This window comes from Microtus pennsylvanicus, chromosome X (genome assembly GCF_037038515.1).
Source record: "Microtus pennsylvanicus isolate mMicPen1 chromosome X, mMicPen1.hap1, whole genome shotgun sequence".
NCBI classification, from domain to species: Eukaryota; Metazoa; Chordata; class Mammalia; order Rodentia; family Cricetidae; genus Microtus; species Microtus pennsylvanicus.
Window position 1 is genome coordinate 56,990,734 of NC_134601.1, and position 27,464 is coordinate 57,018,197.

General features: G+C 40.0%; 1 protein-coding gene across 6 annotated transcripts in view; it reads left to right on the forward strand.

The window, feature by feature from the left end:
• Positions 1-292: 292 nt before the first annotated feature.
• Klhl13 (kelch like family member 13) overlaps positions 293-27,464 on the forward strand; it is a 170,321-nt gene continuing 143,149 nt past the window's right edge. The window contains exons 1-2 of one of the 6 annotated variants that reach the window (XM_075957363.1): positions 293-493; positions 3,804-3,902. The gene's annotated coding sequence lies outside the window, so the exon portion shown is untranslated. Of the gene's footprint in view, positions 680-3,803; positions 3,903-27,464 lie in introns of all 6 variants that reach the window. The other 5 variants (XM_075957357.1, XM_075957362.1, XM_075957356.1 and 2 more) reach the window with 5 other exon arrangements.

The following is a 27,464-nucleotide window of genomic DNA, read 5'->3' on the forward strand; positions in this document are numbered from 1 at the left end:
CTGGAGTGACTTCGAAGAGGCTGGCAGGGTGCTCTTGGTAACTTCCTTGGAGAAGTCCATGCTCGGCTGTCCCTTGATACTTGACAGTTTTCACTTCTGCCTCTTGGACATTAGAAGCCATGCGGGCTCACACCCAAGTGTCCTGGTTTCAAAGGCTCCCCGGCCACTTGGCAGTCATCCTGCTTCCGGGCCCAGCCTTGCCTCCCTCTTTGGCTGAGTGTTCAACTCGGACCCCACACACAGTCCTAGCCCCAGCCTCCGCGCAGGCGCCGGCAGGGCCACCCCTGCCGCCATGTTTCCCCCGCCCACGCACTCCCCTCCCACCACTCTCCCTCCCCTCCCCAGCTGGGCTCCCGCTCCCCTTCCTTATCCCCCACCCCCTGGTGAGGTCAGGCGGAGGCTCTGCCGCTGCAGCCGCGGCAGCTCAGCTCCTATTCCCAGGCAGCCTGGAAGAGGGACTTTGGCAAATAACCGGAGCCGCGTTCGGGTTAGGGTAAGCGCTCTCCCTCTGCCCGAAGATCTGGAGAAGTGGCCAGGGCGACTAGGGGGTGCAGCGGTGCGGGAGTCTGTGCCTCGCGGCAGAAGGGGACCCGGGCTGCGCTGCGCGACTCCCTCTTTGGCCCTCGGGAGCGCAGCTGCCCGGGAAGGGGCGGCTGGGTGCAGGGACTCAGCCATCAAGGTGAGGCGGGACCCTGAAGTCCCAGGGGCTCCACGGGCTTCCCCACCCTCCGCACCCGCGGTGCGCGGCGGCACGGAGTTGGGATCTGCGCGGGGAACTGCGAGGTGGGGAACCAGCTCCTCTCTTTGCCCACCCGGGTTTTCAGCCCCGCGCTATCGCGCGCTCAGAGCTCCGCACCTTTGCACTTTGCAGGTCCCTTTGGCTCTACCAGAAGGGTGGGTACTTCTAGGACCCCAGTCAGAACTCAGTTTTCCTGGGCTTCTTTGTCATCCTTCCAAGATCTTCTCTGGTTTTTCCCTGTCGCTGCCGTGATCCTCTGGGGTTCCTCTGTCAACCTCAGCCTCACAGTCTCTCGTCCTCTAACAGTTTCTACTTTGTGCTTCCTAAACCATCCCGCTTTCAGAATTTTGAGAGACTCCACCGCTGGCTCCCCAGTCGAGAACACTTTTTTCCCTCCAAGCTTTTTAACTTAGTTCTGAATGTCTTCAATTGTGAATGCCTTGGCTCTTTTCACCCCCTTTTAAAACTCCCATTTGATGATTTATTTTCTTGGAGTCTTACAGGGTTCAAACCTATCATTTACAGAAAAAAAATGGAACAAATTTCTTTATTAAATATCATTTAAGAAGCATCTGTTGAGGAACTTGAGAGGTTTCTTTCTAGGTTTTAATAACTTAGTCCAAACACCAGTCACGTAAAATGTGTGTATATATGTTTGGATGAAATGTTTGTACGCGGCCCTAAACCTTCCTGGCAGTGGAGCAGGCCAGATTAAAGAGGGTCTGGTGGGGTTTGTAACCCTGCCTCCATTTCTCCATCTATAAATTAGGATGCTCAGCATTAAAGTGTAGTTGGAGGATGACCATAGAGATTTGGAGCGAGTCACTCAGGTTAGTCACTAAGCACATTGAATGGGCACTGAGAAGCTTTGGAGTCTAAAACTAGCTACCTCTGTTGGGAGGGGACCTGCCTTTTAAAGAGAAGCCACGGTTTCATATGGTACCTTTTGGAAGCTCGTGGTTCTTTCAAAACAACCAGACAAAAGCAAGCCCCCCACTTTTTTGGCCATTTCACTTTCTTCCCATGCTGTTGCCATGTTAGTTCCTGCGCTGAGGTGCCTCTGCTCGTTTCTATGCTGTAATTAGTGTGGGGAAATTGAATGGAGAAGCCCAAAGTGGAGGCCGATCCCCGTGAACGAGCACATGCTGACGTGTGCAACCGTGCTTCTAGAGAGAGGTTTTAGCTAGTGCTCACACTTGAAAACTGAGCAAAATGAGCTAAAGAGCCGTGACATCATTCTGTATCTAAAAACATTAGTCCCCTTGGCCACAAGTCCTTATTAATACCCTTACACTTACCAGTGATTGATATGTTTGCTTAATGTGTGACCAGGTGCTGGCATTGCCACAACAGTTCACTAATTAGCAGCAGTTTCAGAAGCAAAGCAAGTTGCCCATGAAGATGGTGACAGCATTTCCCTCTCCTGGTAGCACTTAAGTTTGGTCGTGAGGCAATGAATGAGAAGAGCTTCTGTTGCAGTATCAAATGAAGCATTTGGAAATAGACAAGAACTTCAAATGCTCAGTATTTTTAAGTTGCCATCTTTATTAGCAAAATTTAAAATGTGTGGTGTGGTTCTATCGGTTTTAGTCGATGTTTTGAAGTAATTTTCAGAAGAGCGTAGAGGCTATCAATGATCAGTTTAGTTAGGTAACTTGCTGCAGATACTTCCTTTTGCAATGAATTTCTAGAATTTACTTTAGTTCTAGTAAAACTTGGAAGGTGATAGGAAAGGGTACTTACCCTAGTAGGCCCACCATGTTCATTTTTTTTTTGCAGCCCATTTTTGAGACATACATTTTACTTGTTTCCCTTTGAGATTATTATTCTTAAGCCTAAACTAAGATTATCACTGGTGTGACTTTCTAATTGAAAACTATTCATTTTTTTTGGCCTGGAAGATAAAGAAAATTTGTGGGTGTGAGTTAGCCATAAGCATTTTTTCTCTGCATTTTCAATATTTGGCAGATTGTTTGATATACTTAGCGATTATCATACTGAATGTTTCTCTTTCCTTTTAAAAAAATGAAAAAAGAGTCTCACGTGGCTCATACTTGGCCTCTGGCTTGGTATGTAGTTGAGGGAGAACTTGTGACCCTCTGATCTTCGGCTACTCGGTGCTTGGGTTACATACCACAGAACCAGCTCAGACTAAAAGGATCATTTCTGATTTTACTAAAGCTAACTTCAGGTTCTGCTACTATTCCCCTTCTCTTTTATATTATATTCATTAATTTGATCTGCAGTACTGAAATGAGATTAACCTACATATTCAAATTGCTTAATTTGTGACGTTTAATATATTATTAAAACCTTTTCTGCAGTTTGTTTCTGGTGTAATTCTACTGTTTACTTCTGTAAACTAGTGTAACAATTTGGCAAAAAAAAATCACATTTTAAAGAAGCATAGAAAGTGTGAAAAACTAAACAGCTCTAGAGTAAGCTTTTCAAAAATAGAGAAAATGGTTTTCTCAGAATGAGAGATATTTATAGCGATGAAGTTTTTAAGTATTACTAATTAATTTAGTATTTCATGGTATAAAATCCGTTTAATGTCTTCCATGTGCCAAGGCTCTATATAGTAGGCATAGTGGAAAAACTTGTAAGCCTGAGTCCTTATAGATTGTAAAAAGAGCAAGAAATAAAATACATAGAGTGTAAAAAACTAGAAAACACCTAGTTTCACAAGGGCGGTGCATGCTGGTGAATGCTGGTTGGCAATTTACCTGGACTAAGAAAAATCTAGCTAGTCCGGAGTTTGGGTGTGTCTGTGAGGGCGGTCCTGAGATTAATATATGAATCTGAGTGGACGCCACAGGAAAGACCTGCCCTCCGTGTGGGTGGGTACCATCCAATTGGCTGTAGAGAACACGTACAGAAGGCGTGTTGCTCTCTCCCACACTTAGGAGAGACACTCTTTCCCCTGCTACCTTGGACATCGGAACTCCGGAACTCCGGGCTCCTTTGCCTTTGGACTGAGGCTCCACTCTTAACCTGTGGCCCCTTAGGTTCTCAGGTTTTTTGGTCTCCATTAAACTGAGAGTTTCACCGTTGGCTTCCTCAGTTCTGAGGCCTTGAGACGGAGTCTGAGCTCTACCCCAGCATCCCTTGGTATCCAGTTTTCAGACAGACTGCTGTCGGACGTCTCTGTTGTTGCGGTTTGGTAAGTCAATTCCCGTAGTATATCTCCCCTCCCAGAACTACATGAATCCCCTATGTCTCCCTCTGGAGAACTCCGGCAACTCTGGCAACTCTATCACTTCTTAGAGAAGAAGTGGTTTTTGAGTACAGCCCTAAAGAGAAGAGAGAATGCTTTTAGTTTCTCAAGAACTGGGAACAAGCTGGGCCTGGTGGTGCGTGCCTTTAATTCCAGCACTCTGGGGACAACAGGAGGCCGGACCCCGTGTGTTTGAAGCCAGCCTGGCCTATAGAGCTAGGGAGGTTCAGGACAGCCAGGGCTACACTGTTGAGTTTTGTCTCTTAAAAAAAAAAATCTGGGTTGCCAGGTGGTGGTGGCGCATGCTTTTAATCCTAGCATTTGAAAGGCAGAGGCAGGTTTATCGCAGTGAGTTCGAGGCCGGCCTGGTCTACAAGAGTTAGTTCCGGGACAGGCTCCAAAGCTACAGAGAGTTACCCTGTCTCAAAAAACAAACAAAAAAGTTGGGAACACATTCTCCGGGGAAAATTCAGACGTAGGATTCACGAAGAACAGAAAAGACAGTGTGGCAAGGTCTTTAGCAAGGTGGACCAGAGAGTGTTAGAGATAATAGATAAATACGGAGAGTTTGGAAGCCCTCAGAAAGAATTTGAATTTGGTTGTCAGAACAATGGGAAGCCATTAGGGAATCTGAAATTATTGGCTGAAAAAAAAACATGTTTTTCAGAGCATTAAACTGAATGCCTGGCCCAGTCATTTACGTTAACACTCAAGAATGGAAACTCTGGTAAATTCGCTAAATAGCAGTGCTTTTGTTTTTCTACTCTGTTTACAAAGGGACTAGGGAACTAGAAACTCCAGGGCCCGAACAAAGCCTGTTCAAAGCAGGCCTAGCAGTCTTCTTGCCTCCGGCAAATTGTTACCTGTGTTGCAAGGTAAGTTGTCAACAACTTTGCAAAATCCCAGCTTGTCCAGGCCTGGCAGCGCACATACCTCTCATTTCAGCACTTGGGAGGCAGAGGCAGACAGATCCTCGAGTTCCAGGGCAAAGGCTACTCAGGCAGATCTCTGAAAACAACAAAACAGAGCTGAAGCCGGAAAAAAAAAAAAACATCACTGCAGCATACAGATCTCGAATTTGTTTTTTCAGGACCGATCTGTTAATTTCTTACACATATCCTTCTTTTGGAAGGCTGGAAGTTCCTTTTGTGTACAAAAGAATCACTTCGATTTTAGAAGTTGTTTGGACTCTTAAGAGATTTGTTATTCCCTTTAAGAAATTGCTTCTCTAACATTTCCGTATCACCATAGATTTATACTTTGAGTTTAGAATTGTCTTAAGGTCTGAGCCTTTAGTTGAAAGCCATCCAGATTTTATTTTATTTTATTTTTGGTCCCAAGTAGGACTTAGTATGGTTATTAACATCTCCTAAGAGCCAAAGCTGGTGTTGTAGGACATAGTTCTTGTAAAATGACCTCTAGCACCTCCTGCAGGTTCAAATTCCAATGTCTTAACTGAGCAAGCCCAGATCTTCATGACTTGACTCTATAGAATTTTTCCAACATTTTTATTATGCTAGTACAAATTTCTGTTGGTTCCACCTGTTTTTTTCAAATATTACACTTTTGCATTTAGCATTATTTCTGGTTTAGCATTATTTCCACTATAGGAAGCCATGCCATGTAACTCTTTTTTTAAAATTATTTTTCTCTGTCCTTTCAAATCTCAATACTATTCAGGGACCAGCTTAAATACCAGTCCCTGTTGCACCATCTGCTATTGTAAATAGCCTCCCTTCCTTTGAAACTGAAGAGTAGTTCCAAACTTGTCCCATTGGGTCATCTTTACGCTTTTCTGATAACCTGGCTGCTGGCTCTGTGAAGGTGACCTGGACCTCATCTGGTTTGCCAGTTGTTGGCATCCCAAGCACTGGGCCCATGATGTCCTTTCTAGTTACTTAATAATGAATAAATGCTGCCCTGTGAATGTTCTCATGTTATGTTAATATAGCGCATCATTTAATACTGCATATCTCTCTGGTATTCTAAAACATTCTATGGGGGAGTTTATTTATGAAGGATAGTTGTTGAGAACATAAACACTGTAGCTAGGCAGCTTGGATTCTGATTTTCTCTAGGATACTTAGTAGCTGAGGGATGTGGAGTGAGGGAGTAGCATAAACATACCGCAGTTGCCTCATCATTTAAGTAAAGTAAACTAAACTTACCCCTTTTAGTATTTTTTTTTTTTTTTTTTTTTTTTTTTTTTTTTGGTTTTTCGAGACAGGGTTTCTCTGTGGCTTTGGAGCCTGTCCTGGAACTAGCTCTTGTAGACCAGGCTGGTCTCGAACTCACAGAGATCCGCCTGCCTCTGCCTCCCGAGTGCTGGGATTAAAGGCGTGCGCCACCACCGCCCGGCTCCTTTTAGTATTTTAAATGAATTGGCTAGACCCACAATTAGTTTGAAAAATTCAGACTTCCAAAGCTCTGGAAATTGATAAAAATTTCATTGGGTAAGTTAGGTACCAAAACTCAAGTGGTAACAAAATACAGTTTGAAAATATCAAAGTCCCTTTTCTCCTTAGTAGTCATCTTTATTTATATTTATTGTAAAATTTATAATAGGCTTATGGAATAGTGCCACAGACCCTCGTGGAGTATTACATAATATACACTAATACAAGTTATGGCCCATCTGAAAAGCTGGACACTTCTGAACTGGGATTCCATCTGGCACTGAGGTTTTGAGATAAGAGACTGTACCCCTTGCCTCCTTACAGGCAAGTGCTTCAAGCACGGCTTTGCACATATTAATAGTAAGCTGTTGCTGTGGGTGCTGGAGATTAGGGAGGTAAATAAATTACTTTATCTTCTCAGTGCCTTGCTCATAATGGTTACCATGTAAATGGTTACCGTATGAATACACACTGATGTAGTCACACAACTTTCAATAAGGAGGGCTGGCTGGCTGCTCCTTATATCAGAAGAAAGCAGATAGAGCAGGGCGAAAACAGCTGAAACTAGCTCAAACCCTGGTCTGTTGGTACTGGTACTTGGAGCTCCATCTTCTAAGACCATATTTATAGTGTACTTTTGTGCTTCTTTTGCTATTTAAACTGCCTATGGTTTTTTATCATGAGACCCTTTTATGTGTGTGTGGGGGTCAGTTAATATGTATTTGTTCTGATGATATATTTACTTTTGAAATTAGTAAACATTTATTCCATTCATAATTTATCTTAAGAATCTGTATTAAAAACAGAAGGAAGGTATCAGACAAAAGAGACATAATCCCTAGCCTTTAGTAATTCCAGAACCATTCATATTTACATAGGATCATGAGTGTTCAGTATAATTCTTGATTTTTTATCTTTAAATTTAAATTAATATTAAAGCATGCAAAATATAACCTAAGAGTCAACTGTTAACTGACCTTGGTATCCATCACATGGATTTCTTTAATATTACTTCCTTCTCTCATTACCTAATATCTTGGCAGCCATTTTATTCCAACTTGACTATAAAAGAAAACCACCTAGTTTTAAATGAAAGATTGTCTTCATCACTATTTGCCAATCATAATTGGTATATTTTATGCATCCTTTCACTTTTGTATCTATAATCCTGTATCTCAGTGGACTTTTTTCTGGAAGTTTTTAGTTAAGATGGAGCCCTTCATGCCATCTTCAAATTCCTATTCTTTTTGGCTTTATTTGAGACAGGGCTTCTCTGTGCAGCTGCCCTGAATGTCCTCGAACTGCTTCTGTAGCCAAATTTGGCCTTGAATTCAGAAATCCTCCTGCCTCTGCCTCTTGAGTGCTGGGATTATAAAGCATGTGCCACCACAGCTTGGCACCCTGTTATTCTTCAGTTTGGTCTTTTCATTTCCTAGATGTTTTGTGTCAGGAATTTTTTATATTTAATGTTTTTTTGACTAATATATCTGTGTCTTCTGTTGTTATCTTCTACACCTGATATTCTCTCTCCCATCTCTCATGTTCTGTTGGTGACATTCGTGTCTGTAGTTCTTGTTCGTTTGCCTAGATTTTCCATTTCCAGAATTTCCCGTTTGTGATTTCTTTATTGCTTCCTTTTCCATTTTCAGATCTTGATGAGTTTTATTTGTTTCCTTCAACAGCTTTTTTTTTTTTACTTTCTTTAAGGGATTTATTAATTTCCTCCAATTTTTTGTTTGCTTTTCCCTCAATTTCTTTTAGTGATTTACTCATTTCTTCTTTAAGGGCCTCTATCATCTTTATAAAGCTGTTTTTAAGGTTTTCTTGTGCTTCAGCTGTGTCGGACTATTCAGGACTTGCTATAGTAGGATAGCTGGGTTCTGGTGGTGACATAATGCCTGGCTGTGTGTTTTTACACTGTTGTCTAAGCATCTGGGTGGGTTAGGGTAATTGTAGGTCTAGGTGCCGATTTCTGAATTTGTCTTTATTGGATGGGTGCTTTTACTCTCGGTTTCTCTTTCCTCTCTGGTATTCTGGCTGGAGTGGCTCCATTCTGTCAATTCATTCAGCTAATATATATATATGTATATATATATATATATATATATATATATATATATATATATATATATGAAGTATATGTACTACATCCCAGGCATTACTCTAACCTAGTGGTTTTCAACATGTGGGTTATATATCATATCAGATATCCTGCATATCGGATATTTACATTGCAATTCACAACAGTAGCAAAGTTACAGTTAAAAATTGCAACAAAATAATTTTATAGTTGGGAGTCGCAGTAACATGAGAAGCTGTATTAAAGGGTTGAAGCATTGGGAAGCTTAAGAACTGCTACAGTCTAACCCAAACTAACGGAATCGCTATCCATTTCTCCTTCCACGACTCCAGGATCCCTCAGATCCCTCAGACCGGAGTGGCTGGACTGAGTAATCAGAGTGGTAATGTGATGATGTGCCCTCGAGACAGGAAATCAGTCACTTTGTATTTTAAATTTCTTTTGAGACTTTATTTTTTATTTTATGGGTATGGGTATGGATGTTTTGTCTGCATATATGTTTATGCACCAACTTAGTGCATGGTATCTATAGAGGCCAGAAGAGGGCACTGGGGAGGCAAGAAGGGGGCTTGGGGAGGCCAAAAAGCAGTCACTGAATCGTCTGTAATTCCATTACAGGTGATGGTGAGCTTCCATGTGGGTGCTGGGAATTGAATCTGGGCCCTCTAGCCCTTGACCACTGAGCCATCTCTCTAGCTCCAGTTTAGATTTCATGAAGCATCTATTTTATGTCAAGAGTCAGAAGATTAACTATTTTTTAATTACATTTTTTCATGGTCTCTCCATGGACAGTTGTAAGTCTGAGATGACCCCTCAACGGTTATTGAGGCCATCTTGTATTGCTAGAATCTTTTCTTTTATTTAAACATTCATATTTTTCCTTAAATTTCCATTATGACCTGTGGGAAAGGTCACTGGTGTTTTTCTCCGTTGGGGCCAAGTTCTTTTAATTCAGTGGTACACACTGTTTGCTCAGGAATGGTTGAAATGTTAAAATGTTTCAGATTCCTAGCATTGGTGGGTAAGAGCTAGACTGACAGTCAGGGCTTTGCCAAGGAACCAGCATCGTCAGAAGAGAGATTCTTAGAACATAGTCATCATGAACTTAAACCTCACAGTGGAGGGGTCAGGGCTTTGCCCTATTATCTGAACACTTGCTGATTGGAGGTTGCCTTTCCAAGTTTAAATTGTCGTTTGTTTACAGTGTGTTAATTGCTGACTACTGGAAGAGTTGAGGCTAGAGCAAAGTTAAGGCAATCCTTAACTTTTTTAGAAAAGCCTTCTATCATTTTAGATGGTTTTGAAAATAGGACAACAGTGCCTGTTATAGCACAATAGTTTGATTTGCTGCAAATGAGAAAGATTTAAAAGAAAAAAAGGGCAAGTGAAAAAAGGGGGTTGAAAGTAAATGGGAGAAGTCAAACACTAAATCTTTCAACTGTTTTTCATCATTGCTGTCCCACTTTCACGGTTTGCTCATGCCAGATGCAGTTCCTGGGACCTGCCATTGCTGCGCTGTTGTTAGTGCTGAAAGAACATGGGCATGGGGGGGGGTGCAGTGATTCAGGCAAAGCCTTTGCCGTCTACAGGCAGGTGCTTTACATTCTATCCAGTAAAAGAGGGTAGGGGAATTGTAGTGCTTCTTTGAACCTACTTTTAAAAACCAAACGTTAGTAAAGAATAGTTCATTTTGAGCCTTTACTGCTCTACTCTTGGGTATTGCTGAATGAGAAGACAGTACAGTTTAATGGCTTAGGACCGAAAAATCACACATTTGCATTGTGCATTTGAGGTAAATTGTTTTCTCTCTCTGAACCTTATTTTTCTCATGTGTCTGCTGAGTATCTGATTTAGTTGAAGTGTTAAATAAGGAATGTAAACCTAGCAGTGGTGGTGCACAGCACTTGGGAGGCATAGGCAGGTGTATCTCTGTGAGTTCGAGGCCAGCCTGGTCTGCACAGAGAGAGTTTCAGGACAAGCCAGGGCTACATGGAGAAACTCAACCATAAAGCGCTTGGTACAGCTCACAGCACACACTGCATAGAGCTACTCTTTTGTTTGTTTTGTTTTTATTTTCTCAAGACAGGTTTTCACTCTGCGGAGTACATGGACCTGAAATTCTTGCTATAGTCCTCGCTGTCCTTAAACTTGGGGACAGTCCTCTTGCCTCAGCCTCCTGAATGCTGTGTTTTTAGACATATACCACCTTGTCTGGTGAGCTATTATATTACTGTTAACTCTTTTCCTAGGTTAGTGGCTTAATTAGTTGAAAACGTGGCCAAACACAGATGCATTGCAGTTCATACATGGAACAGAAATGTGAGAGATTTGTGTGTCTTTGTGTAAATCCTAGCTAAAATACCATTTTAAAATATTTACAATAACATTTTTACTGACAGATAGGAAGTTTATGCTAAATGTATGATACTTTAAGTATGTGTCACTGTTTTCTTTTTTATTTATTTATTTTTTTAAAGAGACAGAAGAAACTATTTATTTGTGGCCAGAAACCCAAGGTAATGCTTTGGAAAGGTCCAGCCTTGTTTGTGCACATTCTTACAGCTTTGATGAGTCGGGTAATTAGAGGGTGGTCTGTGAGCTCCATGCCCACCAAAGGAATTTCTGTCACCAGCATGCTTGTAGAAATAGAATGAGCGTCTCTGCAGATCGGTGTTTTGCAGGCAGCGATAGAAGCAGCAACAGAACTCTTTGACTTTCTTCAGTTTTGAAGGTTCCATTGTCATTCTTTGTTTTTTAGTCTTTATGCTGATATTTTAAAATTTTAAAACAATGGCTTTTATTATGATATTTTTGTGCATGTATGTCACTGTAATGTGATTGTATTGTGTTCATATTTATCTTATATTATCCTCTCTTATCTGTTCTCTTCCCTTTCTTGCTGGTCTCCTTCCTCTTTCCAAATGGTCCCTACTTTTGATTTTATGATGTATTAAGTCCAAGTCTCATATGTGAGACAGAATATGTGACATTTATTTTTTTCCCCAATTACTCTTTCTCGTTCCCTCTTCCCTTCTTTTAGAACACTGCTTCCCTTTTGCAGCCTTTTTACTTTTGTGTGTGTTTTCACATAAGAGAATAAATGAGACATTTTGGTTTATTTTCCTTTATGTGTATGCTTGTCTCTACATGTAAGTATGTGTATGTGGGTACCTACAGAGATCAGAAGAGTGTCTAGCTAGGTTCCTGGAACGGGAGTTTCAGGAAGTTCTGACTCCTCCAGTTTGGGTGCTAGGAATGGAACTGTCTTTTGGAAAGGGATTGAATGTTCTTAACCACTAAGCAGCCTTTCCAGCTCCCATGGCATACTTAAGATGGTCACTTCAAGTTCCATCTGTTTTTCTTATTAATCACATAATTTCATCCTTCCTTGTGGAATAAAACTCCATTGTGTATATATGCTACCATTTTTTTCTTACAAAGATTTTAAGTGTGTGTGTGTGGTGCGTTGGAGTTACAGGTGGTAGTGAGCTGCCAAATACGGATTTTGGGAAATGAACTTGGATCCTCTGTGAGAGAGGAATGTGTTTTTAGCTATTGAGCCATCTTTTTAGCTCCCAGTCACCCCCATTTTGGACTGATTTTTATTGGCACGTATTCATTGCCTATCGTTATGTGTGATGCCCTAGGTTTTTATTTCCATCACTGCAAAATAAAAGTAATTTTGGAAAAATTAGTTTTATTATACTCTTAGAGAAGAGTAGTTTAAATGTTAAAAAGAGGTAATGCCTTTTATCATAGATCATCCTTTGTTTCTGTTAAGAAGAGTTTATTGGCATTGCAAAGGGTCAGTGCGCTGGAAAGTAGACAGAACGCTACCTGTAACAGCATTTTTACTTTGAAGTATAGTTAGTTATCCTTATTTTATTTATCCCTGCAGAATCTATATGGTGAGGTTGAGTAACTTGCTGTGAGGCACAGCTAAGAGTGGAGTATCTCTCATTTCTAAGCTAGAACTAATGCACTAATGATACAAGAAACTGTCTAATGTCGTGAGATGAGATATTTGTACACTGTGTGAAGGTGTATTGCTGGGATTGATATAATAAAAAGCTGGAGGCCCAATAGCTAGGTAGGAGGGATGGGTGGGATTTCCAGGGAGAGAAAGGGAGAGGAGGAGGAATCAAGGCACGCAGGAGATGCCAGAAGATCCAGAGAAGAAACAAGGTGTGAGATGGAAAGAGAGGTAATGTCCCCTGGTGGAACATAGATTAACAAAAATGAGTAATCTAAGTTGTAAGAGCTAGTTGAAATAAATCTAAGCTAAAGACCAAGCTTTCATAATTAATAAGAAGTCTCTGTGTTATTATTTGGGGTTGGTGGCAGAAAAAGAAAGTCCATCTACACTTTAGCCCAAAGGATCTTTTATCAATAAAGTGAAAGTAAAGGAACAATAATAGAAATACCAGGCATCATTTTTGTTTGTTTGTTTGTTTGATTGGTTTTTGGGACAGGGTTTTTCTGTAGCTTTGGAGCCTGTCCTGAAACTTTCTCTGTAGCTTAGGCTGGCCTCGAACTCACCGAGATCCGCCTGCCTCTGCCTCCCGAGTGCTGGGATTAAAGGTGTGTGCCATCACTGCCTGGCCAGATACCAGCCACCATTCTATACACGTAAACTTTCTTATACAATTTGTTATTTATTAAAATGAGTTATGGATAGACTAAGAGGATTTCCAAGTGCCTCTTGGCATCATACAGGTACAATATCCATTTAAACATCAATGAACAGGCATTTGTTTAACAATGATTTGTAGAGCACTAGCGGAGATTAAAATGCATCCACTATCTGGAAATAGCTTACAGGCTAACCAGGAACTGAGAACATGAAATAATTTGAGAATTCGATGCCAACCAATGCTAATGATAATGTGAATCACTGAATTGTTCCAATGTGCGTAATGAGCCTGACATTATTCCAAGTACTTTCTATACATTTGTACACTTAATTTAAACCATAGCAGTGTAATGAGGTAGGGGCTATTGTTCTGTTGGCGGAGGCTGTCTGTTTGTCTCCTGGCCACCCAGACCAGAAATAATCACACAGAAACTATATTAATTACAGCACTGTTTGGCCAATAGCTTAAGCATATTTCTAGCTAGCTCTTACATCTTAAATTAGCCCATTTCTATTATTCCGTGTATCACCACGAGGTCATGGCCTGCCGACAATGTTTCCACAGGTTCTGGTGGACATTTTTCTCCTTCAACAGCTACATGGCATCTCTTTGATTCTGCCTTCTCTCTCTCTACATCTCTGTTTAAATTTTCTGCCTGGCTTTACTCTATTGAGCCATTGCCCAAAAGAAGCTTCTTTATTAACCAATGGCAATAAAACATATTCACAGCATACAGAGGGCAATCCTACATCATTGTCCCCTTTAGTAGATGAGGAAATTGAGGCATTAAAAAGTTTAGATAAATTTTTCGAAGTATTATTTTTAACAAATAGAATAGTTAGCCATAAAATCCATGGGATTCAAGGCATGGCGCACCATGCTCAGCTATTCACTTTACAACCAATTTTGGAATGTTTCACCTCCCCTCAAATAGAGAAACAAGTGTTTTGAGACAAAGGCGGCATGGGCAGGATGGAAGTAGATTGTCTGTTTGCTCTGCTGCTTTACCTATGAAAATACCCAGACTTACTCTCTCAGTGTAACTCATGTCTTCATGGGGCCCCTTTCCCCTCCACAGTCTAGTTCCAAGCTTCTGCCAAAACACTTCCAATTTTGTTTTGGACATTGACTAGTCATTCAATTGATTATTTGGTTTTTGTTGCTGTTCAATTTGATTCTATAATTGTTTGCCATTGAATTGCGATACTAGTACTAAAGAGATGTAAGTCAGACTTGCGTTTAAAGACAAAACTGCTAGTCCCACTAGTGTGAATTGCTGTCTTCTGCTATGTGCATTCTTTATAATAAAAAATAATTAGAAATAGCTGAGAAATGTTATGGGTAAACACTGATATTTTAAAATATTTTAAATGTTATGCCTGATAATAGATTAATTGTAGAGAGTTTGTTAATATAAAAGAACACTATACATGATTTTGGCTGGTGGATAGTATTGGGGTCATGTGCCATGAAAAATGTCTAATACAGTGGTTACTGTGATGTTGTTGTATACAGCTACTATGAAAGAATTGCAATTTTTGAAAATTTTTGGTCACTTGTTTTTTAGTCACTGAGGCTTCAGAAGAACTCTGGTTAGCATTAGAATCAAGTGCTGCCTTCCACTTCAGTACAGTTGCCACCCCAGACAAGGGTGTTGGAGGAGGGGGTCTACTCCCAGGCTTTTGTTAAGTGTTACTTTCCAGGGAGGGGATTGCTAGCTGTCTGTCCTATGTAACTTTGGAGTTAATTTTAGCTTGGTCTCTTTTGCTTTGTTTTATTTTACCTATTTTTTTTATTTTATCAACTTTGACTTTCAAAATGATTTTTGAAATGTTACCGTACTTACTTAGTTTATGCTCACTGTATTACTTGGGTGGAATTTCTACTCAAGGGATAGTTGATGTTAAACTCACCAGATTCTCAAAAGAATTTGCTGTGCATGTCAAGTCCAGCTTTCATTTGCTTTAGTGTGTTGTCTGCTTTGCCCTGCGCAGCAGAGGCGTGTGCTCAGACTTGGGGAGAGAATAGGATCCCACACGATGACCCTGCTTTTGCCAGGAGAAGGAAGCCAACTGCAGCTTTCTTTAAATAGATCAGAGATTTGCAACTTGCCACGACTCCGTTGGGGGTCGCATGACCCTTTCACAGGGATCACCTATGACCACCACCAGAAAACACAGGTATTTACATCATGATTCAGAACAGTAGCAAATTGCAGTTATGAAGGAGCGATGAACTAATTTAATGGTGGGGTTCACCACAGCATGAGGGACTGTGTTAAAGGGTTGCAGCATTAGGGAGGTTGAGAACCACTGAACTAGATGGAAACCCAGCCTTATTACCTAGGTGTTTGGTATCACATGGGGGTGAAGGAATAAAGAGGTATTGTTGGGTAGATTGGGGGGGGGCGCGGATGATTCTTGATTTATAATGGTTGGTGTGTGTGTGTGTGTGTGTGTGTGTGTGTGTATTGCTGCCTTTATTATGTCTAGCATTTGTTCATTAAGCCTTTATGCTATTGGGGTATATGGAAATGGGTTAGACATCCGTTCATTTGAAACAAGCCAAAATTGGGCTTTCTGAATGAGAGAGTATCATACATATTGTTTAGCAACAAGAATTTAGAGTAATGTGAATGTTGAATTTTCTATGACTTTAAATATTTATTGGTTTTAAAAAGTGCCCATTCCAGTATTCTCATTAACTCATGCTTCAAATGGTCTGATTTTCTGCTTAAAGTGGTGCTTAAACCAGTTTGTTAAGTGGCTGAGAAGGACCCCTTGTGTGGCTTCAATCCATCTACTGTTTTACAGATAGATGTGCTCTCTCTTCAGATAATGACTCTCTGGCTTTAATTAGCCTGAATGTACAGTGCAGGTGGCACTTTATTTCTCTGGGAGGGAATGAAGTATTTTATATAAATTCACTCAACAAATATTAGTGGGTTCTCTGACTTAAGTGCTGTGCTACAGAAGTCACTAAGTCCAACTCCTGTGTTTATCTTCCGAACCAATGACAATATTCATGTTTGCTTGCTCTTTCTTCTGTCGGAGCATTCTATCCAACGGCCTGGGGAAAGGCAGAAGCATCCACCTTCCTTGTAAGGATGTTGCTTACACACAGTCCTTTCACAGCTGTCTCTCTGGCCATTTTAGACCTGCGGTGACATCTAGCTTCAAGGGAAGCCGAAACCCTGTTGTCCTTTCCTACTGGAAGAACATGGAGTGGAGGCTGGCCAGCAGTGTCTGATCACATTTCCCTAACCTAGCCCCTGAATCATTGGTCACTTTTGTGACTTATTTGAAGATGCCATCTCTCTAACATTGGCCACCTGTTTGCTTGTTTCTGCGGCATGCGTTTGTTGGAGGTATCGCCATTGCTTTGAACCTGAAGCAATGGCAAATGCCGAGGCAGCTGAAGGGCGCTGCAGCGAGCGCAGCTTACCTTATGGCAGCCAGGAATCAAGAAGAGAGAGAAGGGGGCCAAGATGTAGTCCCCCGCAGCATATCAGAAGAACCCACTTCTTCCACCTCTTCTGCTTTCTAAGTTTCCATCACTTCCCAGTAGCCCACCCGATTATGAGCTCGTCAGTGGGTTAGCCCAGGTATAAGTCAGAGTTCTCACGATCCAGTTAATTCTTCAAAGCCAGACATCTGGATGTTGCTGTATTCCAAAGCAAGCATTGGCCCGTGAGCTTTTGGGGACACCTCAGACTCAAGCTATAAGAGGCTTTCTGATTTCTCTTCTGGTTGTCCCTTTAACTTCTTCCTCACCGCCACTAATGTTGCAGTCTAACTTGGAGCCTTACTCGGCATCCTTGTACTTCCTCAAACTGGCCATGCTCTCTTAGCCTGGCAAATTTGCACTTGTTTCTCTTCTGGAATGCTGACCATTTCCTGTCACTCAGAGTTCAGTTTAGATGACATCTCTTCTGGGAAGATTTCCTTGAATTTCTTCTACTTCACAATTCCAGCCTGGGGTTTCTTTCACATATTCGTATAGCATCGTTTGTTGTCCCGCATAGCAGTTTGTATTACTGTTTTTGCTTCTCTGTGGTTGCCGCTGGCCTGTGAATGCATTGAGGTGAAAAAGCCAGTCAGTTGGTCTGTTGACTGCTATGGTACCTGCCTAGATTTAAGTTTAATGTTTGCTAACGGGGGAAAACAATGAATGAATACTTTGCTTACTTTGTTGAGTCCAAACTGACAGTTTATCCCTTTTCCTCTTAAAATTTCAAGTAATACCAGTGTTCCAGTAGCCAGGACTGCATAATTTTATGTTAGGTATGGTTAAAATCAGGTATGTTAACGCAAGTGCCATGTTATAAGAGATATAAGAGGTGGGTGTATAAAATTTTAGAGTTAAAAGCTTCCCCAGGGATCCCTTAGTATCGTCCCTCTAATTTTAGAAAGATGAATAATACATGGAAAAGAGAACAAGAGAGTTCAAATGGTTCTTTCTCTTTAAGGAATTTGCAGTGTCATAGAATAAATCATATTTATAGACATGAAAAAGACAATTGACAATTAGGTGCCAAAGGTGTAGAAAAGGTTTGTATGAAAGGCTTGATTTAACCAAAGAATTAAGTTGTGGAAGGAGCCTTGATAGGAGTTCAAATTTTGAAATGAATGTTCCAGGTGTGCGGAGTGTCTAAAGGTAGGAAGATGGAAATGTACAGGAGCATCAGGGAAACATGTTCATTTGACAGGTTTTGAGTAGTTAGAGGGAAAGCAGAAAATTGGAACCAGAAAGTAGAGGCGCTTGGCTAAGAAGGGGGAAACCATGGGCAGTTTCTAATTAGATAATTGATTTAGTGAAAATAGATTTTTATGTTTTTGTTGACTGATATGTGGGCAGAGTTTAGGCAGAATGGGTCATGAAACCGGCACAATGTCTAATAGGCCTATTTAAAGATTAGCGACTTAATGGGTTTTTGTTGTTTTGCTTAAAGGCAAAACATGATATACCAACAATTCCCAAGATAATTAACATAAGAATGTCAGAATTTTTCTTGATGGAAAAAATAAGCTCAAGCCTCAAATTTGTAATATTAGTAATGTGCATGCATTAGTCATGACATGCTATAGATAATTGCATAAACTCTCACGTTATGCCAATCAAGTGTAAACATCCCTGAAGTAACTGAGAACATGGTAGCAGCTGCAGCGTTAGCCTGAGCTATTTCACCAGTCACCTTGAGTAGACAAAGGAACGTGAAGCATGAACTTCCTTATGCATTTGGAGGCCGTTTTAAGAATTTATTTTTTTTGGATTTTCGAGACAGGGTTTCTCCGTAGCTTTTTTGGTTCCTGTCCTGGTACTAGCTCTTCTAGACCAGGCTGGCCTCAAACTCACAGAGTTCTGCCTGCCTCTGCCTCCCGAGTGCTGGGATTAAAGAGTGCGCCACCACCGCCCGGCTAAGAATGGTTTTATAGCGAACTAATAGAATGTATTATTATACGAGCTGAGTTCTGCAATATATTATAGTTCCTCTGAAACTGAAAAACATGTGGGAGAACCCTGAATTCTGACCTTGTACGGACTAACAAAAATGTAGACATATTGTGAAATATATATATAATATAAATATTATACAGAATTTGCCTTATTAGTGATGAGTACATTTTTTGTATAGGGTCTCATGTATCATGCTGGCCTTGAACTCGCTGTGTAGTGAAGGGTGACTAAACTCTTGAGTTTTTTGCTTTTGCCTCTGCAGTGCTAGATGCAAGAGTTAGCCGATTCCCTGTATGATACATTTTATTTTTTAAAAAAAGATTTATTTATTGATTATGAGTATAGTGTTCTGTCTGCATGTATGACTTCTGGCCAGAAGAGGGCGCCAGATCTCATTACAGATGGCTGTGAGTCACCATGTGGTTGCTTGGAATTGAACTCAGGACCTCTGGAAAAACAGCTAGTGCTCTCTGCCACTAAGCCATCTCTCAACCTCCGCATGATTCATTTCTTTAAGGGAACAAGTATATATTTCTGGAAGAGAGACTTGGATGATTTTGGCTTTGATTTGTGAAAATCCAAGTTTACAGATCATATTTATCCCCCCTTTTTTTAAGATTGCAAAAAAATTAATACTAGTTTTTAAAAAAAAATCTCTGTGGTGGTGGTGGCGCACATCTTTAATCCCAGCACTCGGGAGGCAGAGACAGGCAGAGGCAGGCGGATCTCAGTGAGTTCGAGGCCAGCCGGGTCTACAAGAGCTAGTTCCAGGACAGGCTCCAAAGCTACAGAGAAACCCTGTCTCGAAAAACAAAGCAAACAAAAAAACCCCAACCAAACAAACAAAAAAACAAAAACAAATAAAAAAATCTCTATGTGAACAGTTTGTATCCTTTCTTTTTCACCTAAGAATTGCAAAGAACATTTGCCTTAAGTGAATGTTCACTTATGTGCTATTGGTTTCAGACTGTCATATTTTTAAAGTAAGATAATTTTATTTATTATGTATGTGTGTGTGCCTGAGTTATGTACATCTACCCAGTAGATGCATGTGTCCGCAGAGTCAGAAAAATGAATTGGATCACCTGGAGCTGGAGTTGCCAGTCACTGAGAGCTACCATGAGGATGCTGGGAACCAAAGCAGAGTCCTTGTAAGAGAAGCAAGTGCTCTTAATTGCTGAGCCAGCTCTCCAAACCAGAGACTGGCATATTTTAAAAATCTCTTTGAGGAAACCTATATCAAATGAGTTTAGATGACATGTAAATAAATCTTTTCTATACTGTCTTTTGACTTTAACACACTTTAATCAACTTTGTATATGCTTTTGAAAATTAAATCCATTTTACTTTCAAAGTAAAAAAAAATCTCTCTTTGATTCTCCTTTTTTACGACTCTAAGATGTAGTAAACTTTACCCCATAATATACTTCTTATTTTTGCACACCAACATAAAAATCTTTAACAAACATTTTTCTTTTTGGTGTGTATGTATTTGGCATTTGTCCATGTTTGGGGGGTTCATGTGCATTGCATGTGTGTGCAGGTGTGGAGGCCACAGGTCAACATTAGGTATCTTCTTTCTCTTGCATTTATTTATGTGTCTGTTATATGTCTATGTGTGTTTTGCTCACATGTACATGTGTGCATCATGTGTAAGTAGTACCCACAGAGGCTAGAAGAGAGCATCAGATCCCTTGGAACTGGAGTTAGAGGCAGCTGTGTGCCTCCATATGGGTCTCAGAACCAAACCTGTATAACCAAGGATGAACTTGAACATCTGATTCCCATCTTTCTGAGGAATGGCCATACTTGTTTCCATACTGTCTGTACAATTTCCCACTCCCACCAGCAGTGGAGGAATGTTCCCCTTGCTCCACATCCTCTCCAACATGAGCCATCTCTTGTATTATTGATCTTAGCCATTCTGACAGGTGTGAGATGGAATCTCAAAGTAGTTTTGATTTGCATTTCCTTGATGGCTAAGGATGTTGACCATTTCCTTATGTGGCTTTTAGCCATTTGGGTTTCTTCTTTTGAGAATTCTCTGTTTAGATCTGTACCCCATTTTTAAATTGGGCTATGTTTTCTGATATCTTTTTTTGAATTCTTTATGTATTTTAGGTATTAGTCCTCTACCGAATGTGTAGTTGGTAAAAATATTTCCTCATTCTGCAGGCGGCGTTTTGTCCTTCTGACGGTGTCCTTTGCCTTACAAAAGATGTCCATAGGTGTGTGGATTTGTGGCTGGACCTTCAATTTAATTCCATTGACCATTTTGTCTGTTTTTGTGCTAATACTATGCTGTTCTTAGTCCTACAGCTGTGTAGTACAACTTGAAATTGGAGATGGTGATATCTTCAGCAGTTATTATTCAGCTATCTCGTGTGTGTGTGTGTGTGTGTGTGTGTGTGTGTGTTTCCATATGAAGATGAAAATTGTCCTTTCAAGAGCTCTGAAGAACTGTTGGAATTTTGATGGGGATTGCATTGAATTTGTATATTGCTTTGGTAGAATAGCAAATTTTACTATATTAATCCTACCATTCCATGAGCATGGGAGATCTTTCGATCTTCTGATATCTTCTTCAATTTCTTTCTTCAGAGACTTGATTTTTTTATCATATAAGTCTATCACTTGCTTTATTAAAGTTACTTCAAGATATTTTATATTATTTGAAGCTATTATGAAAGGTGTCATTTCCCTTATTTCTTTCTCAGTCTGTTTATCATTTGTATATAGGAGGGGTACTTATTTTTTGCCCCATTACTAAAGGCGTTTATCAGCTGTAGGAGTTCCTTGGTAGAATTCTGGGGGTATGATGTATACTATTATATTATCTGCAAATAAAGATACTTTGATTTCTTCCTTTCCAATTTTTATCCCTTTGATTTCCTTTTGTTGTCTTATTGCTCTAGCTAAGACTTCAAGTACTATATTGAATAGATAGGGAGAGAGTGGACTGCCTTGTATTGTTCCTGATTTCAGTGGGATTGGTTTGTGTTTCTCTCCATTTAATTTGATGTTGACTATAGGGTTACTGTAAATTGCTTTTATTATGTTGAGATAGTCCTTTGTATCCCTAATCTCTCCAGGACTTTTATTATGAAGGAGTGTTGGATTTTTGTCAAAGGCCTTTTTTGCATTTAATAATATAATCATGTGTTTTTTGTCTTTTAGTTTGTTTATATGGTGAATTATCTTTATTTATGTATGTTGAACTGTCCTTGAATCTCTGGGATGAAACCTGCTTATGGTTGATGATCATTTTGATGTGTTCTTGGATTTGGATTGCAAGTATTTTATTGATAATTTTTGCATCTATGTCCACAAGGGAAATTGGTCTGTAATTTTCTTTTTTATTGAGTCTTTATGTGGTTTGGGTATCAGGGTAACTGTGGCTTCATAAAATGAATTGGGCAATGTTACTTCCATTTTCTATTTTGTGGAATAATTTGAGGACTATGGACATTAGCTCTTATTTGAAAGTCTGGTAGAATTCTGTGCCAAAACCATCAGGCCCTGGGGTATTTTTGGTTAGGAAGCTTTTAATGATTGCTTCTATTTCACTAAGGGTTATAGGTCTGTTTAAGTTACTTATCTGATCTTGATTTCACTTCAGTAAGTTAAATGCATGGAGCAAATTCTTTTAGATTTTCCTTTTCTCTTAGATTTCTTTGAGATTTTCATTTTTTGATCATTCATTTCTTTTAGATTTTTCAATTTGGAGGAGTACAGGTTTTTAAAGTATGGCCTTATGATTCTCTGGATTTCCTTGGTATCTGTTGTTATGTTCCCCTTTTCATTTCTAATTTTGTTAATTTGTATCTTCTCTCTCTGCCTTTTAGTTTATTTTGAGAATGGTTTACCAATTTTGCTGATGTCTTTCAAAGAACTAACACTTTGTTTCATTGGTTCTTTGTATTTTTTCCTATTTTATTGATTTCAAGGCCAAGTTTGATTATTTCTTGACATGTACTCCCTTTGAGTGTGATTTTCCTCCTTTTTCTTCTTTCCTTTATTTTTCTTCCTTCCTTCTTTCTTTCTTCCTTTGTTGTTGTTCTAGAGCTTTCAGGTGTGCTGATAAGTTACTAGTATGAAAATTCTAGAATTCTTTATGTAGGTACTTAGTGGTAATTGTTCTCCGTGAGTTTGTGCATACTGTGTCTTCATTTTCATTCATTTCTAGAAAGTCCTCCATTTCTTTCTTAATTTCTGCCTTATCCCTTTCTTCTCTCAGGAGAAAGTTGTTCTGTTTCTGTGAGTTTATAAGCTTTCTGTTGTTTCTTTTGTTGTTGGTATACAGCTTTAATTTCTGTTGGTCAGATTAGATGCAGGGTGTTATTTTAATCTCTTATATTTCAGTCTCTCATATCTGTTGAGACTTATTTTGTGTCTGAGTATGTGGTTAATTTTAGAACTTTCCATGAGATATATGGCATATGAGAAGGAGGTTTATTTTGTGTTTGAGAGAAATGTCCTGTAAATATATGTTAGGTCCATTTGGTTCATGTCACCAGTTAGCTCCAGCATTTCTCTATTTTTTTCTTGGTTTGGATGACCTGTGTATTGGTAAGAGTGGGATACTAAAATTACCTATTATCATTGTGTGAGACTCGATATGTATGTAGCCTGTGGCTTCTCAGGGAGTACCTTCTGGAGATGAGGGCTGGGATAAAGCAAGGAGGGGAAGGATGTTAGGAGGGGAAGATCTGCCTGAGCCACTGAAGATGGAGGCAGAGGCGGGATAGGAAGCCTCAGTAGGTGTTCTGTTTCAGAGCTGGGCATGAGACAGGGCAGTGGATGTGTAGGAATGGAGGCAGGCATGAAGGCCAACAGTTAGCCTATCTGCTTCTCTGCTCAGAGGCTGGTTTCATTAAAAACAAAACAAAACAAAACAAAACAAAACAAAACAAAACAAAACAAAAAAAAAAACCCTGAGAAGGCACATGAGAAAAGCTGACTAGAAAACTAAGAATGACTGTCTTTTATTCTGTTTTCTATGTATTTATTTTTGTTTTAAGGCAGTCTTCTTGTGTATTCCAGTCTTACTATGTAGGCCTTAAATGTGAGGCCCAGGGCGGCCTCCAATCTGAAATTCTCCTAATTCAGCTTTCTGAATGCTGGGATTGTAGCACAGTACTACAATGCGTGGCACTTCTAATGTGAATTAATAGAATTTGTTTTAAACTTACCTTTTTTTAAACTAGGAAATAGCCTTATTTGTAGCAGACAATTTTAAAGATTTTGTTTTGTATATATTTTTGAGATAAATTTATCTTCAACTAGCCTCTAATTCACTTCATATGCAAGGATGAACTTGAATTTATGATCCTCCTGTCTCTCCCTCTCAAGTGCTGGGATTGTAGGCATGCCTCCAGGGCTTTATGCATGATAGACGGGCACTTTACTAATTGAGCTATATCTCTAGACCTACAAAAGTTACTTAACATTCGACTTCGAGAGCATGTATATCCTTCAATCTTTTTTTTTTTACAATGGCTATAGCTTATAGTGCATTATCAGAGCCCAGAAATGGAATTGGTACTGTGTGTGTGTGTGGGAGGGGGATTGAGTCCTGGAGGGGTGCACACGTGCATGTGGGTGCTTGCATCTGTGCATGCGTGTGTGTGTGTTTGTATGTAGTTTTGTTTAACTTACCACATTGCGGGTTCACTTAGCTGCCTCCACAATGAAAATGCAGTTAATCACTCTCAACATAATTTTAAGAACTCAAGAGAAGGAAAGCAAGTATTGTATTTTTCTCACTGCTGTTCTTTCCCTTCATGCTGCAGGATTCTTTTATCATTTCCTTTCAGACCAGACAACTTCCTTTACTTACTCCTGCAGGGTATATGTGTTCATGAGAGACTCTTAGTTTTCTTCTTGCAAGAACGCCTTCTCGCTCCCATTTATTTCTGAAGGGCACTTTAGTTGGGTTCCGGGTTCTTGGTTGGCAATTTAAAAAAAAAATACTTAAAGTAAAATCTTCTGTCCCTTTCCTTATGGCTTTAACCCTTTCTGAGGAGAGTGTTTCTGCAGTCATGTGGATCGCTTTCCCCACATATGTTGGGTATTATTTCCCATGTGCTCAGCTTCATGACTGTGGAGTTCTTACTTCCTTAAATTGAAGAGTCTCCCTTATGTGCACATTCACTTGTCTTTGTTTTAGTAACTTGTGGTTAAATTCAACCTGAAAATGTTCCATGACAAGGTTGAGACATAAACAATCCATGTTTTAAAATGTAGCTTGTTTGGAGCAATGTGCTATTCTCTCCAGGGTGTTGACTATTCCTGCTTGTGCTCATGTTAATCCTTTGTAGTGGGGGAGGACATGCACGGAATTTACTACGGTAGATTGTTCTCATTGCTCTGATAGCTGCTCGTTCCTTTCTCTTAAAGATTCATTTATGTCTATTTCTTTATGTGAATGTGTGCACCTGCATGTGGATATGTGCACTACATGTGCTCGGGTGCCCACACAGAGCAGGAGGGAGTCTTCAGTGCGCTAGAAACTGGAGTTATATCCACTCGTGAGCTGCCCTGTGGGTGATGGGAACTGAACGTGAGTCCTTGCAAGAGCAGTAAATACTCTTAAACTGTTGAGCCTTAAACTGCTGAGCCATCTCCCTAGCTCCTAATTAGTTCCTTTCTATACTGAATTTATAAACTGTCTTTTTGTGTATTTAAAGCAGACATAGGATATATAGTATTTGATGTATGGAGGTCGCTAGTTTCAGGGCTCCACTGGGGTGCGGCTCTTGCTGTAAAGGGAGGAGTACTGGGCCAGATTGCTGCTCCTCTCCCTTTGAATCTTTTTTTTTTTGCCATGGATGTTTGAACTTTTGTTCTACTTTTTCAGAAGTTTCTGATAGTTGACTTTTTAAAACTTGAGCATATGTTTTCTTTGTTGTTCAAATTTGGTAATGAGTAAGGTTCTATGTCTTCCAGTTCACTCATTTCTTTCTTGCTTGCTGCCATTGTGGCACTGAACCTATCTTTTCAGCGAGTATTTTCATTTGATGATTTTGTTTTGGGACTTAAAATTTTTATGTTGTTTTTTTTTATGTCTTAAATTTCTGTTTTTTTCTTTTTAAGGCAGGATATCACTATGCAGTCCAGGCTGACCTTGAATTTGTACAGTGCTGGGATTACAGCCATGAGTCATAAGATATGGTTGTGTCTTCTATTTCATTACTTAGACATACTTTGTTTTTTTATGAGCCTTAATGGACGTTTGCTCATCATTGCTTTTTCAAGTACTTTTAGGTCTGCTGCTTCGGAACTTTGTCAGCTTGAACATCTCGGTCATCGTGCCATCAACAACTGTTGATTTCTTTTCCGTGTGTAGCTTGATCTCCTAGTTCTAGGTATGGTCAATGATTTTGTTTTGCTTTGTCTTTGGTGTGGGAACCCAGACATTTTGCATATCAGGCCATGCGATGCTGGATCTGAATTGTTTTGTTTGCACTGGCATCCCCTGATATTTCTCTGCCACCAGAGGATGCTGCCTCACTACCAAATGGGTCTGGAGGCTCAGGTTCCTCAGTTGACCTCTGCTGATAACTAAATTGGTGGCTCCTCCTTACTAATAAGGTGGCACCACAGTGATATCTCCTTGTCTGCGAGGCCAGGGAAAGCCATATCATCATCCTTGACATGGTCTCCACTGACACCATGAGAAAGGTAAGCTCTATGTAATAAGATTGTGCTGAAAGTTCCAAATCGTGACTGTATTCCATGTGCCACTATCCCAGTGGGCTCTATGCTTTTTCATTGTCACCTTGGCAATCATGTGGAGTCTAGGCTTCCTTATAGCCCTTTGGTGATACAGGTAACATGTCTTACTTTGTTTTCTGCAGGGTTTAGCTGGTTATAAAGTTGTTATCGTCTCAGGGCTTCTTCTCTGGCTCTTTTGCCTTTTTCTTCATCACTTGTCTAGATAGGACAGGGAAAACCTGTCCCTCCTTCCCTTCCTCTCTCTCTCCCTCCCTCCCTCCTTCCATTATCTTCCAATTTCTTGTTCTATTCTGGTTTTAGTCTCTGCTAACTGTCTTCTCTAGATTATCTTCTTTGACTTTATGTTTGGAATAGATGAGAAAGAAACATACACAGAGCAGCCACCACTGTGTTCTTTCTTAGGTCCCCGGGTCTCAGCCAATCTACCCTTTTTTGCTGACTTTCAGAACTATGTTATTTTTTTTCTTACAGTTTACATGGTTAGCTGTACTCTGTAGGAGGAATAGAGAAAAACTCCACCTACTTCATCTTCCCAGAAGCAGAAGTTTGAATTATTTTCGGCCTTGCCTGCTTTTTGTCATGATTTAATTACATTTCAGCTTGAAATGGGAGACTAATCCTTGTCTTAACCCTGAACTCCAGAGACAGTTTGTTATTTTTACAGTATTATTTAAATTTACCTTTAGACAGGCATTTCCTCCCATTTGTGAAGAAAACAAAACAAAACGAAAAGCCCCCCTCCCAAACAAAAGCATGTACCACCTAGATAAGAGTCTATCTTGAAGAAAGAACTTATTCCTTTTAAAAGAAAGCTTTCTGAGATAAAAATAACAAAAATGTATTGCTAGAAAAGATAACATAGATTGCCTAATGCATGCCATAGATTGCCTAAAGAGAAAAAGGTTCAAGCCATAACAGGCGACTAGTGTAAAATGGAGACTGCTCTTTCATTCCCAGCTGCCGGACCCAAATAATCACACAGAAACTATATTCATTACAACAGTGTTTGGCCGATAGCTTAGACATATTCCTAGCTAGCTCTTATATCTTAAATTAACCGATTTCTATTAATCTATGTATTGCCACGAGGCTGTGGCTTACCAGAAACGTTCTGGCATCCTTCTTCTTCAGCAGCTACATGGCATCTCCCCGACTCTATCTCCTCTCTCTATATATCTCTGTTCAGATCTCCTGCCTGGCTTTA